Source organism: Crinia signifera, chromosome 2 (genome assembly GCF_055691185.1).
Source record: "Crinia signifera chromosome 2, ASM5569118v1, whole genome shotgun sequence".
NCBI classification, from domain to species: domain Eukaryota; kingdom Metazoa; phylum Chordata; class Amphibia; order Anura; family Myobatrachidae; genus Crinia; species Crinia signifera.
In genome coordinates this window covers 331,726,165-331,740,503 of record NC_139218.1, presented here as the reverse complement: position 1 = coordinate 331,740,503, position 14,339 = coordinate 331,726,165, and the positions used below count along the sequence as shown (strand labels likewise).

The 14,339-nt window shown below is 45.6% G+C and overlaps 1 long non-coding RNA gene across 1 annotated transcript in view; it reads left to right on the top strand.

The window, feature by feature from the left end:
* Positions 1-609: 609 nt before the first annotated feature.
* The window catches only part of LOC146059121 (uncharacterized), a 31,203-nt gene continuing 17,473 nt past the window's right edge, over positions 610-14,339 (top strand). The window contains exon 1 of the long non-coding RNA XR_014470159.1: positions 610-814. This is a non-coding gene — a long non-coding RNA (uncharacterized LOC146059121). The remainder of the gene's footprint in view (positions 815-14,339) is intronic.

Genomic DNA, 14,339 nt, shown 5'->3' with positions numbered 1-14,339 from the left:
CTTCTCTCTTAATTAGGGATGACCATCAGTGTGGTTGCCATCGATGATGATATTGCATGTAGTCATCAACGGTAGCCATCTACAGTATGTAATTGTGGTTTAACCAACCGATGGTCATCCCTTTTATGTGACAGACTGGCTCATATGCCAATCAGTTCCAGGGGCAGGGCATCACAGGTGTTATGTTGCACCATCGATGAAGGCAAACATCGGATTCTCCCCCATTGATGGCAAAAATGTTTTATTCAACATCAGCCAGAAACCATCAATGACTATGAATCATCGATGGTTGTCGGCCATGCCTACTTATTTCAAAATTGCTATCACCTTTCTTAACAAGTAACTAGGTGACGGCAATTATAATATCAGAGGGAAGAGCAGGAGCAGAGCATTGTGTCCCTCCTGGAATGGATCATGTTGGGAGAAACCCCCTCTTACATCCTGCGTTTCCCCTGGTATGAGAATCACCAGCAGGGGTGCCAGATCATCCCTTTAATAAGCGCACATATGAATTACACAGGTCCCAGGGGTTAGAGTTCATACCAACTGTCATTACATCCAATGAGCAGTCAAGATCTTTTTAACACAGGTTCTGGGTCTAAACTTGACTACTCATTGGACATAATGACAGTTGGCATGATCTCTGACACCTGGGACCTGTGTAATTATATATGCTCTTATTAAAATGATGATCTGGCAACACTGGTCACCAAGTGGCATGCGCCGTTAGTGGCAGTTAGAGTCAGGCAGGAGGAAAATGGGCAGGAGGCAGCTACCGGCAGGAGAAAGGCGCACACTGCAGGGAGCCAAATAGGTGAGAGGGGGTCTCCAGGGGTAACCTACATGTACGACAGCAGTAGAAGTGCTGCAGAACCACAAAGTCCAGCAAGGGGAGGGGGGGGGGGGGGGAGATGGACACTTCAGTACTGATAATGTGAGAGCATGTGAGGCTAATGGTGAAATGTGAGTGTTACTACACAACATGCCCACATTATAAGACACTGCTGCCTGGGAATAGTGCAGGGGAGGGTATAGGAGATGTACATAATGGTGTAAGTATTACATCTCAGGCCCTGTGCTGGGGAGGACCAGGGGGAGCGTAATAAATCCCCATTGTTCAGGTAAATGAGTCTGTGCCCATGTTACTGAGACACCCGTATGCACTGTACCCCCATACCACTATGTGTCCCTATATGATTGTATGACAATACAATATACCTATCCCCCCGTATTTAGGCTACAGAACTGGACAAATCACCACCATATCTGCCCAGAAACTCCCAATATCGGCTGAGCTCCCCCTATGGCTGCCTATGATAATCTCTGTATGTACAAAGTACAACCCATAAATATAACGGCGCACTTACCTTCCTGCTGGGTGCAGGGATGCACAGTTTACTGCACAAGCAGCCCATATTATCAGCTGTATTATATAGGTAACGGCCAAAAAATTAGAGCAGAAGCACAAGAGAAAATATCTGCTTCCTCTCCTGATGCCGTTAGAAAGTCCTCTGTCAGAGCATTTGTGATGTCATAATGATGTCATGGGACAAGATGGCCGCTATGCAGTAGTTAGTTAGTGTTAGTGGGTATTACTGTATATATCTCAGTGACTTCTAACTATAACATAACACCGTCATCCAGCTGCCTCTTTATAATGATAAAACATTGGGATATGTGTAGCAGTTTTACAATTGGCAAAAGCAGCACAAAAATAGGTACAATACATTTACTATGAGGGCGTAGACCCAAGACTACCCCATGAGCCGTGAACCCGCCCCTATGAGCTGTGACCCCACCCCCTTTTTTGTGCGCAATTATATGCTGCTAAGGAAACAACAAACATTATTATTTATACCATTTGGGCAATATTATTTAATAAATATATTGGCTGGAGGAAAAATAAATATATAATCAAAGGTAGCAATACTTTATTAGATAATGGGGCACTTTTTATTGATTACTAATGTGGGCAATCATTATTATATTACCAATATATAAATGGCGGTCACATAATAAAATATTAATTGTTGCTCCCATCATAAAGACTTTTATTGCCCCATTAGTAAAAAAGATAACATTGTTCCTTAATTATTATTTAATAAATAATATTATTCTCGGTACTTAAATGTTAGTTGAACACCCACTAAGCAAATAGCTTAGTGGGCTATTCTGCGTAGGCAAATCGCATCGCATCCGATGTTTTGCATGCGATGCGATTTTTCCATAGGGTTCTATGTTAGTGAATTTGCTATACAATATTGGGTGCCATCGCATCCGATAATCGCATCGCATCCGATGTTTCAGGTGCGATGCAAATTTTCCATAGGGTTCTATATTAGTGACTTTACTATACAATATCGGGTGCCATGGCATCCAATAATCGCATACGATGTTTTGCATGCGAAACATCGGATGTGATGCGATTTTTCCATATGGTTGTATGTAACTGATTTTACTATACAATATCGGGTTCCATGGCATCCGATAATTGCATCGCACCGATGTTTTGCATCCGATGTTTTGCATGCAAAACATCGGATACGATGCGATTTTTCCATAGGGTTGTATGTTAGTGAATTTACTGTACAATATCGGGTGCCATGGCATCTGATAATCGCATCCGATGTTTTGCATCCGATGTTTTGCATGCGAAACATCGGATGCAATGCGATTTTTGCATAGGGTTGTATGTTAGTGAATTTACTGTACAATATCGGGTGCCATGGCATCCGATAAAATATTGGATCCGTTTGTATAGGGTTTTATGCCATATAATGTACTATCCATGTATTATGACATATAATGTGATGGACGCCCCCCCCCCCCACTATCCATGCCACCCCCACTACCACGTCGACGTGGAGTCAATTTCATATAGTGTGGCGAGCGCAGCGATCCACCGAGCCCGAAGCGTGGCGAGCGCAGTGTGCCCCGCGAGGGGCTGCGAAATACTTGTAACGTAATACGCGTCCCCACGCTGCGCTTGCCACACTATATAATATCAACTCCACGCTGACGTGGTAGTGGTGGTAAGAAAAGGTCAGGCGGATGCATGCAAAACATCGGATGCGATTTTTCCATAGGGTTGTATGTTAGTGAATTTATTGTACAATATTGGGTGCCATGGCATCCGATAAAATATTGGATCCAATTGTAAAGGGTTTTATGCCATATAATGTACCATCCATGTATTATGATATATAGGGGGAAATTTACCAAAATGGATTCGTAGAAAAAAGGTGTATTCGTAGGCAGAAATACACCTTTTTTTTTTTTACGAATTTGTATTTTCGGGATTTACAATCCCAAAAATACAACAATTCGTAGTCCTAAAGATGGAACATTCGTATTTGTATTTACAAATACGAATGTCCTACACCATCGATAGGATACGACTGAAATCACCATTCAAAAGAATGGTGATTCCTGATTTACTAAGCTGCCGTACTGACAATACGGCTGCTAAGTGGTGTGAAACACCCACGCAAATACGACAGGAAAATAGAACACCATTTTCCTGTTCTATTTGCGTTTTAGCCTGCACGGATCAGTCAGATCCGTGCAGGCTGCAGTGTAAAAAAATAGAAAAATAAATAAATAAATAAAAAAAACGGCGTGGGGTCCCCACCACAGCCATAACCAGCACCAGGCTGAAGGAGCCGGGGCCGGTAATTAAAAATCAGGGAACCCGACAAATAGGGGCTCCCCGATTTTTAACAACCAGCCCCAGGCTCCAGGTCCGGGGCTGGTTCCCAAAATACGGGGGACAAAATGACTAGGGGTCCCCCGTATTTCAAGAACCAGTCCCAGGCACAACCAGCCAGCAGGGTAATGCCACAGCCGGGGGGAGACTTTTTATGCAAGTCCCCCCGGTCAAAGCATTCATCCCTGTGACCGGTCAGCCTGGCCAGGGGCCCTGGGGGAGTGGGGACCCCCCCAATGAAGGGGTCCCCCCCCCTCCAGGACTTACCTGACCAGGCTGAAGCCTGGTACTGTCCCCGATGCCCCTGGGCGGTGGGCATCGGGCTGATAAATGGTGTAAAAATAAGGATAAACTATTGTTTTTTACTGTGGCACTACAAGTGCCAGCAAGCTGGGACTTGGAGAACCACAAGTCCCAGCCTGCTGGGCATTAAAGGGCCCGCTGGCACTTGTAGTTCCACAGTTAAAAAAATAGTGCACAAAACGCACTGACACACTTTTAAAATAAAACTTTAATACATACAAAGCCCACACATACTAATACTTACCTATCTTCTTTCCATAGGTATCCCTGGTCCTGTGTCGTCGTCTTCTGGTCCTGTGTCATCTTCTGCCTCCATGTCGACCGTCGCTGTCGCCGTCCGGATCTGACGAAATCCATTTGGGAAGCTGTGGAAGGAAACCATACTCACCTGTCCCAGCGCGACGTAGTCCAGGTAAGTGTCTTGGCAAAAAAACAAACCGAACACCCGAATCCAGCCGGACAGAGGGAGCCGCACGGTGTTTGTTTACATCGTGCGGCTCCGCCTCCCGAATGCCGCTATTGGCCGCCTTGCGGCCTAGCGGCCAATCAGGAGCCGCTAGGCCGCAAGGCGGCCAATAGCGGCATTCGGGAGGCAGAGCCGCACGATGTACACACAGTACCGTGCGTCTCCGTGTCCGGCTGGTTTCGGGGTGTTCGGTTTGTTTTTTTGCCAAGACACTTACCTGGACTACGTCGCGCTGGGACAGGTGAGTATGGTTTCCTTCCACAGCTTCCCAAATGGATTTCGTCGGATCCGGACGGCGACAGCGACGGTCGACATGGAGGCAGAAGACGACACAGGACCAGAAGACGACGACACAGGACCAGGGATACCTACGGAAAGAAGATAGGTAAGTATTAGTATGTAAGGGCTTTGTATGTATAAAAGTTTTATTTTAAAAGTGTGTCAGTGTGTTTTGTGCACTATTTTTTTAACTGTGGAACTACAAGTGCCAGCGGGCCCTTTAATGCCCAGCAGGCTGGGACTTGTGGTTCTCCAAGTCCCAGCTTGCTGGCACTTGTAGTGCCACAGTAAAAAACAATAGTTTATCCTTATTTTTAAACCATTTATCAGCCCGATGCCCACCGCCCAGGGGCATCGGGGACAGTACCAGGCTTCAGCCTGGTCAGGTAAGTCCTGGAGGGGGGGGACCCCTTCATTGGGGGGTCCCCACTACCCCAGGGCCCCTGGCCAGGCTGACCGGTCACAGGGATGAATGCTTTGGCCGGGGGGACTTGCATAAAAAGTCTCCCCCCGGCTGTGGCATTACCCTGCTGGCTGGTTGTGCCTGGGACTGGTTCTTGAAATACGGGGGACCCCTAGTCATTTTGTCCCCCGTATTTTGGGAACCAGCCCCGGACCTGGAGCCTGGGGCTGGTTGTTAAAAATCGGGGAACCCCTATTTGTCGGGTTCCCTGATTTTTAATTTCCGGCCCCGGCTCCTTCAGGCTGGTGCTGGTTAAGGCTGTGGGGGGGACCCCACGCCGTTTTTTTTTTTTTATTTATTTATTTTTCTTTTTTTTTTTTACACCTTGCAGCCTGCACGGATCTGACTGATCCGTGCAGACTGCTAGAAATAATTTGTATTAGCAGCCGTATATACGGCCGCTAATACGAATTGTTACACCATCGGAGGGTTACAAAGCAGTCGTATCTGACTGCTTTGTAACTGACCCTCCGGAACACGAGTTTGCATACGACTTAAACAGTCGTATGCAACCGTAGGGAAAATACCAATACGAAAAACTCGGTTTTTCATATTGGTAAATTTCCCCCATAATGTGATGGACGCACCCCCCAACTATCCACGCCACCCCGAAACGTGGCGATTGGCAGCGGAACGCGTCCGCCTGACCTTTTCTTACCACCACTACCACGTCAGCGTGGAGTTGATATTAAATAGTGTGGGTGTTATTCTTGTATCTGTCACTGGCAATTGCACAGTACCACTTCAGGATAAAATGCTCCAATGATCACTACCAGGCCAGAGTAACAATGGGGCGGGTGGAGTACACAGCATTACAGAAGTGGTACTGTGCAGCTTCCAGTGGCACTTACTGAGAATTACACCATTTATACAGGAATACAGAAGTGGTACTGTGTAATGTATAGGAGTATATAGTAGAGTGCTGCTGGTGGTGGTTCCAGCACCCAGCTCAGCTTCTGCAGATATCAACAACAATGTAACTATGGGAGAAAGCTGCAATATCTATATCTATCTATCTATCTATATATATATATATATATATATATATATATATATATATATATATCCAACTCGGGTTTGGCACTCACTATAACCAAATGCAGCAGCGCCGGTGCCAGCACATAGAAAAATATAGTAGATTTGCGGTGGGGCACTCGTGGCTATACTCCATAAACTAGACAAGCCAGCTAGTATGCAGCAACGTTTCAATTTATTTATCAAATTTTAATATTTGATAAAATTTGATAAATAAATTGAAACGTTGCTGCATACTAGCTGGCTTGTCTAGTTTATGGAGAATAGCCACGAGTGCCCCACCGCAAATCTACTATATATATATATATATATATATATATATATATATATATATATATAGTCCAAAGTTCTAGCGTGTCTCCCAGGGGTCCCGGATAGAACAGAGAGCGGCACTCAAACGGATTTTGAGAAATCAAGGTTTAATTTTCAAGGTGGTAAAGGTGGCATCACATGGGCATCATCACCGATGTTTCAAGGCGGTGAGCCTTTTCATCAGGATGCGCTCAAAGTGCATATAGTGCTGTAGTGTGTGATTCATGTGAGCGCATCCTGATGAAAAGGCTCACCGCCTTGAAACGTCGATGATGATGCCCATGTGATGCCACCTTTACCACCTTGAAAATTAAACCTTGATTTCTCAAAATCCGTTTGAGTGCCGCTCTCTGTTCTATCCGGGACCCCTGGGAGACACACTAGAACTTTGGACTATATTATCTGATTGAGGGCACCACGGTAGCTGGCTTTATCGTCCGGAGTGCCGAGCAACACCAGGAAACTATATATAGAACTGTGATCGTCTAACTTTTGTTTCCACCTTTTCCATTGCTTCTGGAAAGATTAAAGATATTTTTTTGAGGCACTGGCACATCTTGCAGCTAGATGATACCATGGGACAATTTTGTAAAGAAAAAACGCTATTTTGTTACAAAAAAAGCCGTAGTATTAAGGACATTGTTGCTAAGTCCGATATCCAGCCACCAAAAAAGGTCACATGGCTCTCTGCAAAAAGTGGCAGCTACAAGTGCGCCAAGTGTGTGAACTGTCAATTTATGATCACCGGCTCTAAGTTCATGGACCCTGTCACAGGAAGGGAATACGCTATTAACCATTACTTAGATTGTGACAGCAGATATGTGGTCTATGCGATTGTTTGCTCTTGTCCAATGGTGTACATTGGAAAAACTATACGGACTTTAAAAGAAAGAATCAATTTACACCGTTCTTCCATCAAAAAAGCATTTAATGTTGTGGACTCTAATACACCACCTGTTGCAAGGCATTTTGTATCCAGTAATCATACATTTAACCCCTTCCTGACACAGCCAGTTTTTGCGTTCCCGACAGAGCCATTTTTTTTCAAATCTGACATGTTTCACTTAAGTGGGGATAACTTTTTTTTGCTTTTACTTATCCCAGTGATTTTGAGATTGTTTTCTCGTGACACATTGTACTTCAAGTTAGTGGTAAATTTGGGTCGGTACAGTCTGTGTTTTTTTGTGAAAAATACCAAAATGTCGTGAAAAAATGGAAAATTTTGCAATTTGCAAAATGTCACATTTTCTGCTTGTGAGACAAATAAACATACCACTCAAAATAGTTAATAACTAACAAAGACCATATGTCTACTTTATGTTGCAACCATTATTTCAACCTCCTTTTCATTTTTTTGGACACTAGGAGGCTTCAAATATGAATAGCAAATTCTCAAATTTTCAAGAAAATTTCAAACACTGATTTTTTTAGGGACCAGTTCAGTTCTGATGTGACTTTGAGGGACTTGTTGAGTTTCAATTTTAATAAATTTTTCTAACGAATACAGTAGATTTTACTAGAGAAATGTGACTAAAAATTGATTCCCCCAATTCTTTTGTTTTCATAAATATCCTATATGTGGCCCTAGTGTGCACGTTGACCAAACCACAGGCTTCATAATAGAAGGAGCACCTACTTGATTTTGGAGCCTCCTTTTTATGAGATTTTTTTTTAGGCACCATGTAGGTTTCTAGGCACCATAAGTGCTAAAAGTTAGGAACCTCCCCCACAAGTCACCCCATTTTGCAAACTACACCCTTCAGGGAATTCATTTAGGGGTATAGTGTACATTTCAAACCCCCAGGGGTTTCACCAATTTTGATTCAACTGGGCTGTGAAAATGAAAAAATTTAATTTTTCATTTTCACAGCTCAGTTGTATCAAAATTGGTGAAACCCCTGGGGGTTTGAAATGTACACTATACCCCCTGATGAATTCCCTGAAGGGTGTAGTTTGCAAAATGGGGTCACTTGTGGGGGGGTTCCACTGTATGGGTGCTTCAGGGGTCATTCAACCAGAATCTGTGCTGCAAAATCCAAAAATCACTCCTTCCCTTCTGAGTCCTGCCATGCACCCAACTGGTATTTTTTGGTCACATGTGAGGCATTGCCATACTCGGGAGAAATTGGGGCACAGATTTTGGGGTGCTTTGTCTCCTTTATTCCTTGTGAAAATTAAAAATTTTGAGCCAGATCTGCATTTTTGTGTAAAAAAATGTAATTTTTTACACAAAAATGCAGTTCTGGCTCAAAATTTTTCATTTTCGCAAGGAATGAAGGAGACAAAGCACCCCAAAATATGTGCCCCAATTTCTCCCGAGTACGGCAATGCCTCATATGTGACCCAAAAATACCATTTGGGTGCATGGCAGGACTCAGAAGGGAAGGAGTGATTTTTGGTGGTGGAATGAATGGTGGGTGCTATGTCGCATTAGCAAGACCCCCGAAGCACCAATACAGTGGAACCCCCCCACATGTGACCCCATTTTGCTCACCAGCTTTGTGTGTATATATATATATATATATATACACATATATATATATATATATATATATATATATATAGTTCATAAAAAGTTCATATACTGTAGTTCAAATAAATGCTGCTGCTGGCGGGGGGGTGGGAGGGGGGCTGGCGCTGCGGCTGCTGCTGGGGCTGCTGGCTGGGTGGGAGCTGGGTGGGAGGGAGGCTGCCGGGTGGGAGGGCGGGCTGCCGGGTGGGTGGAAGGGCGGGCTGCCGCTCGGTGGTGATCGGTGCTGTACTTAACAGCACCGATCACCACCGATCTCTGTGTTACCGAGCGGCTTAGCCGCCGGTAACACAGAAAACGCTGCAATTGGCTGTTCACTTTTGAACAGCCAATCGCAGCGATCGCTGACCGGGGGGGGCACCCCTGCCCCCCCTGGGCGGCGAGGGGGGATGTCTGCTGTCAGGGACAGCAGACATCTCCAAACTGTCACCGCGTCTATAGACGCAGTGACAGTTTAAATCCATGACGTACATTTATGCCATGTGTCGGGAAGTACTTCCCGACCATGACGTAAATGTACGTCAAATGTCGGGAAGGGGTTAAAGACTTTCATTTTTTGCCTTTAGACCATATAGCACCGCTAAGAAGAGGAGGAGATCGTGGCAAGTTGCTACTCCAGAAGGAATGTTATTGGATCCATCAGCTGGGATGCATGGCACCACAGGGACTGAATGAAGAACTATCTTTGCACTGCTTCATATAATATGTGTTTTCTTTTTTTATGTTTTTTCTTCATGATCTTTTTTCTATATACTTATTGTATATTTGTTGAGCATATTTTTTGTCTATATATGTGATTATCATATCAATGTCATTACTCAGACATTATGCTTTTATATTGACACTCGCGCATATTGTATATGTGACCTATCAGCCTGTCTCCATTGTAGCTCTCCCTTTCATATTTTGTAATTTATTTTTCTCCCACCGTAGAGCTGATGTGCGGCAGGACTCCAGGTTATCCCTGGTCTCTAGTCGACATGTCGCTCTAATGTTAGCTGACCTAGAGCCCTGGCGTGATCAGCGGAGCGATCTGGCTTCTGCCGGGTTGTCTGTGCTGGCTCGCGCGGTGTTTCTTTGTGTCAGCCGTTGCCTTAGTGACAGACGCGGTGGGCGGGTCATCCTGCTTCCCCGCGTCGTGTACCTCTTGGCAACGCTGTCTTGGTTGCCGTGGAGACCGACGCTACTGACCGGCTTATACCGGAAGTGGCGCCGTGTCACTTCCGGCAGCCCGGACGCTGTGGGAGATTAGATGTAATGTCTGACTGCTGGTTCAGCACAGGTGAGCATGCTTCAATTTCATTAGGCTGTTTAGTGACACTATATATATGCGCTGTTTGTCTCAGTCAAGCAGGGCCGGCAACAAAAATCTTGGGGCCCTGTACACTGATATTTCTGGGGCCCCCCAATGTAATCCCAAACCCACACAATCCTCTTCTGCATTTACCAATAAATGTATTGCCAAATATAAACACTGGAATACTAGAAAAGAGCCGGGGATGTCAGGGATTCCCGTGATCTGTTCCTGAGTGGCGGCTGGGCTCCCTAGCAGTCATGGCGCTAAGCTTGAGGCCATAGGCCTGCACAGCACATTTTATTAGGGGGTGCACCATCAAAGGGTTGTGTCCAGCACCACCTATTGGGCATGTCTAACACTGTCCAATGGGTGTAGCTAACACCGCCAATCAGGCGTGTCTACCATCATCTATTGGCACTCGCTAAAAAAGACAAGGGTTTGGGATAAATCAACTTTCAGCGCCACAGAGGAGGGAAGGTAATATTAAAGGAAATATGCGCCCCTTATAAATAAATAACGTTCCTCTTTTCCGTATATGTCACTCGAGGATTCAACCGAAATGACAAGCAGTATTCAAATATCCTCTAGGATGTCTTCCCGTTCTCAGGACGTACTCGCTACAATATAAAACATCTCTCACCCACACCATAATCTCCGGCCTATTTCAGTTTTCGAGCTAGATGCACTAAGCTTCAAAAGTGATAAAATAGAGAGTGATAAACAGCCAGCCAATCATCTCCTGCCAGACATTTTTCAAACACAGTCTGTGACAGGGCAGGCAGGAGCTGATTGGCTGGCTGTTTATCACTCTCTATTTTATCACTTTTGAAGCTTAGTGCATCTGGCCCTCAATCTTCTAATTACTCTGTGTAACAGTACATGCAAAGTCACAACCACATATGGATGACGCAGGTGTGTAGTGATATGGGTGACGCAGGTGTGTAGTGATATGGGTGACGCAGGTGTGTAGTGATATGGGTGACGCAGGTGTGTAGTGATATGGATGACGCAGGTGTGTAGTGATATGGATGACGCAGGTGTGTAGTGATATGGATGACGCAGGTATGTAGTGATATGGGTGACGCAGGTGTGTAGTGATATGGGTGACACAGATGTGTAGTGATATGAATGACGCAGGTGTGTAGTGATATGAATGACGCAGGTGTGTAGTGATATGAATGACGCCGGTGTGTAGTGATATGAATGACGCCGGTGTGTAGTGATATGAATGACGCCGGTGTGTAGTGATATGGGTGACGCAGGTGTGTAGTGATATGGGTGACGCAGGTGTGTAGTGATATGGGTGACGCAGGTGTGTAGTGATATGGGTGACGCAGGTGTGTAGTGATATGGGTGACGCAGGTGTGTAGTGATATGGATGACGCAGGTGTGTAGTGATATGGATGACGCAGGTGTGTAGTGATATGGATGACGCAGGTATGTAGTGATATGGGTGACGCAGGAGTGTAGTGATATGGGTGACGCAGGTGTGTAGTGATATGAATGACGCAGGTGTGTAGTGATATGGATGACGCAGGTGTGTAGTGATATGGATGACGCAGGTATGTAGTGATATGGGTGACGCAGGTGTGTAGTGATATGGATGACGCAGGTGTGTAGTGATATGGATGACGCAGGTGTGTAGTGATATGGATGACGCAGGTGTGTAGTGATATGGATGACGCAGGTGTGTAGTGATATGGATGACGCAGGTATGTAGTGATATGGGTGACGCAGGTGTGTAGTGATATGGGTGACACAGATGTGTAGTGATATGAATGACGCAGGTGTGTAGTGATATGAATGACGCAGGTGTGTAGTGATATGGATGATGCAGGTGTGTAGTGATATGAATGACGCAGGTATGTAGTGATATGGATGACGCAGGTGTGTAGTGATATGGATGATGCAGGTGTGTAGTGATATGACAATGGTCTAGTACAATTAACAATGCAAAACACACATACTGTAATTGCTTGATGGGCGTATGGAAAACATTAAGTGCACCACTATCACTCTTATTAAGTGAGACCCATTGCGGTAGTGGTCTGCTATGTGTTGGCTAGGGAATGACATGACAGTCCAAGGATGAAGGCTGCTAATTAAGCCATTCTAGATATACAGCATTTAGTGAGTACATCAAACTCCACACAGAGTTTTGCCAAAAATAAACCATAAGCACACAGCAATGCATCAATGGCCACCTCCTTACTCCCCTAACAATTCCTTGACAACATTGTAACAACAAAGCACATGGCAGTGTATCAAAATTCTCCTTAAAGTTTTTAACCACCAACTACATATTACTTTGTTGACGGTAATGATTCGCTGGAGTCTTCAGTGATGTAGCTAATGAATATAACACATGGCAAAGTATGGGGTAAAAAGCAAGCATGCAACACAAGATTGAAAAGTGCAAAATGGGTACACAAAGTGGCAATGCATGCAACAAGATTAATATATAAAAAATATAAATATATATATATAAAAATTAACAGTAAATGTTTATGGAGGTAATTTGTGTTGCATACCAAGTAGTAGGGTAAAGGTGGACAAAGACGGTGTAATAGCACCGTTCGATGCGATGCCCGCTCCCGCGGGCATCGCATAGTAAAAAAGGAGGCTTGGGGGCAGACGCGGCTGTTGTCGAGCTCTGCAGCGTGGCTTCAGGCGTCAGACTGCACACAGCTGGGGGCTGCTGCCACTCAACTTGGGAGACACGGACAGGAACTTCACTAAGGGCCTGCTGACGCTCTTCTGCTGCCACTAGACTGGCAGGGTATGAGCAGCGCAGCAGCCCCATTGAAGTCCCCATGGGAGTCACAGGCCACATGCAACAAGCTATGAGTGCGGGCCCTGCCCTGCACAACTTTCAGGCAGCCCCACTGTACATGCCATGGGTAGCCCACTCCACCACTCGCAGGCCACGGATTTAACCTATGACCTGGACTGGGCAGTGGGTCCCTAGGATTGTAGGGCCCTTGGGACACTGCCCATCAAGCCTATGTGTAAAGTTGGCCCTGCCTGGCTCTCTCTGCAGAGATGAGCTCTCCTTCCCTCCTTGACCTCCTCACCTTAGTCACTTTCGAGGTCCGGATCCAGGAGGGCCCTTTATGACTTTAGTTGGGGACTTTTCCGACTGTCCCGTCGTGCTCTGCCTCCTGCTGTGACAAGAAGGGAAAGGTCAGGAGACAGCCACAGCATTAGTCAAAGTGCAGAGCAGGTTTCACAATGGGGCCGCGCATGCGCAGTAAGGTTCTCACGCGCAGTACAGACAGGAGAGAGCCGACTCATGCTCCAAGTGCTGAGCGGCTGCTGCTGCCTGCTGCACTGTACGCGCGGACGGTCAGAGAGACGCTATTCTCCTCTCCAGTCCAGACCTGAGACCACACACACACTACTGACACAGCAGCCGGAGAGACCCGGCGGCTGCACACACGGTAGGGGCGGGACGGGGCGGCACAGCACGGTCAGACTGCACTGCACAGTAGACGGGGTCCCACAGCTTACAGATGGGCCCCGGCTGTGGCCAGACTCTGGGGCCCTTCAGACCGCTGGGGCCCGTCACACATGTCCCCTTTGACCCCCTCTGTCGCCGGCCCTGCAGTCAAGTATGCTCCTGACGATGGCAACACCCCCACGCCGAAACAGCTGTTGAGCATGGCTGACACAGTGGATTCGATATCTTTGATGTCCTTTTTGGATGCTTTTGTGATGGCTGATAAGTATTACCTGTATTTCTTGAAAAACTCCACTGCAAGTTAATGGATACCCTTGTTTTCACTACATAAACTATTTTTCTATTTTTGCAATGGTGTCCCAGCCTCTAATTACTCAATATATATATATATATATATATAGATATATATATATATCTATATATATATATATATACATATCCTGACTCTTGTGCTGTGAGGACATCTATGCTGACTTGCCTTGATAAAG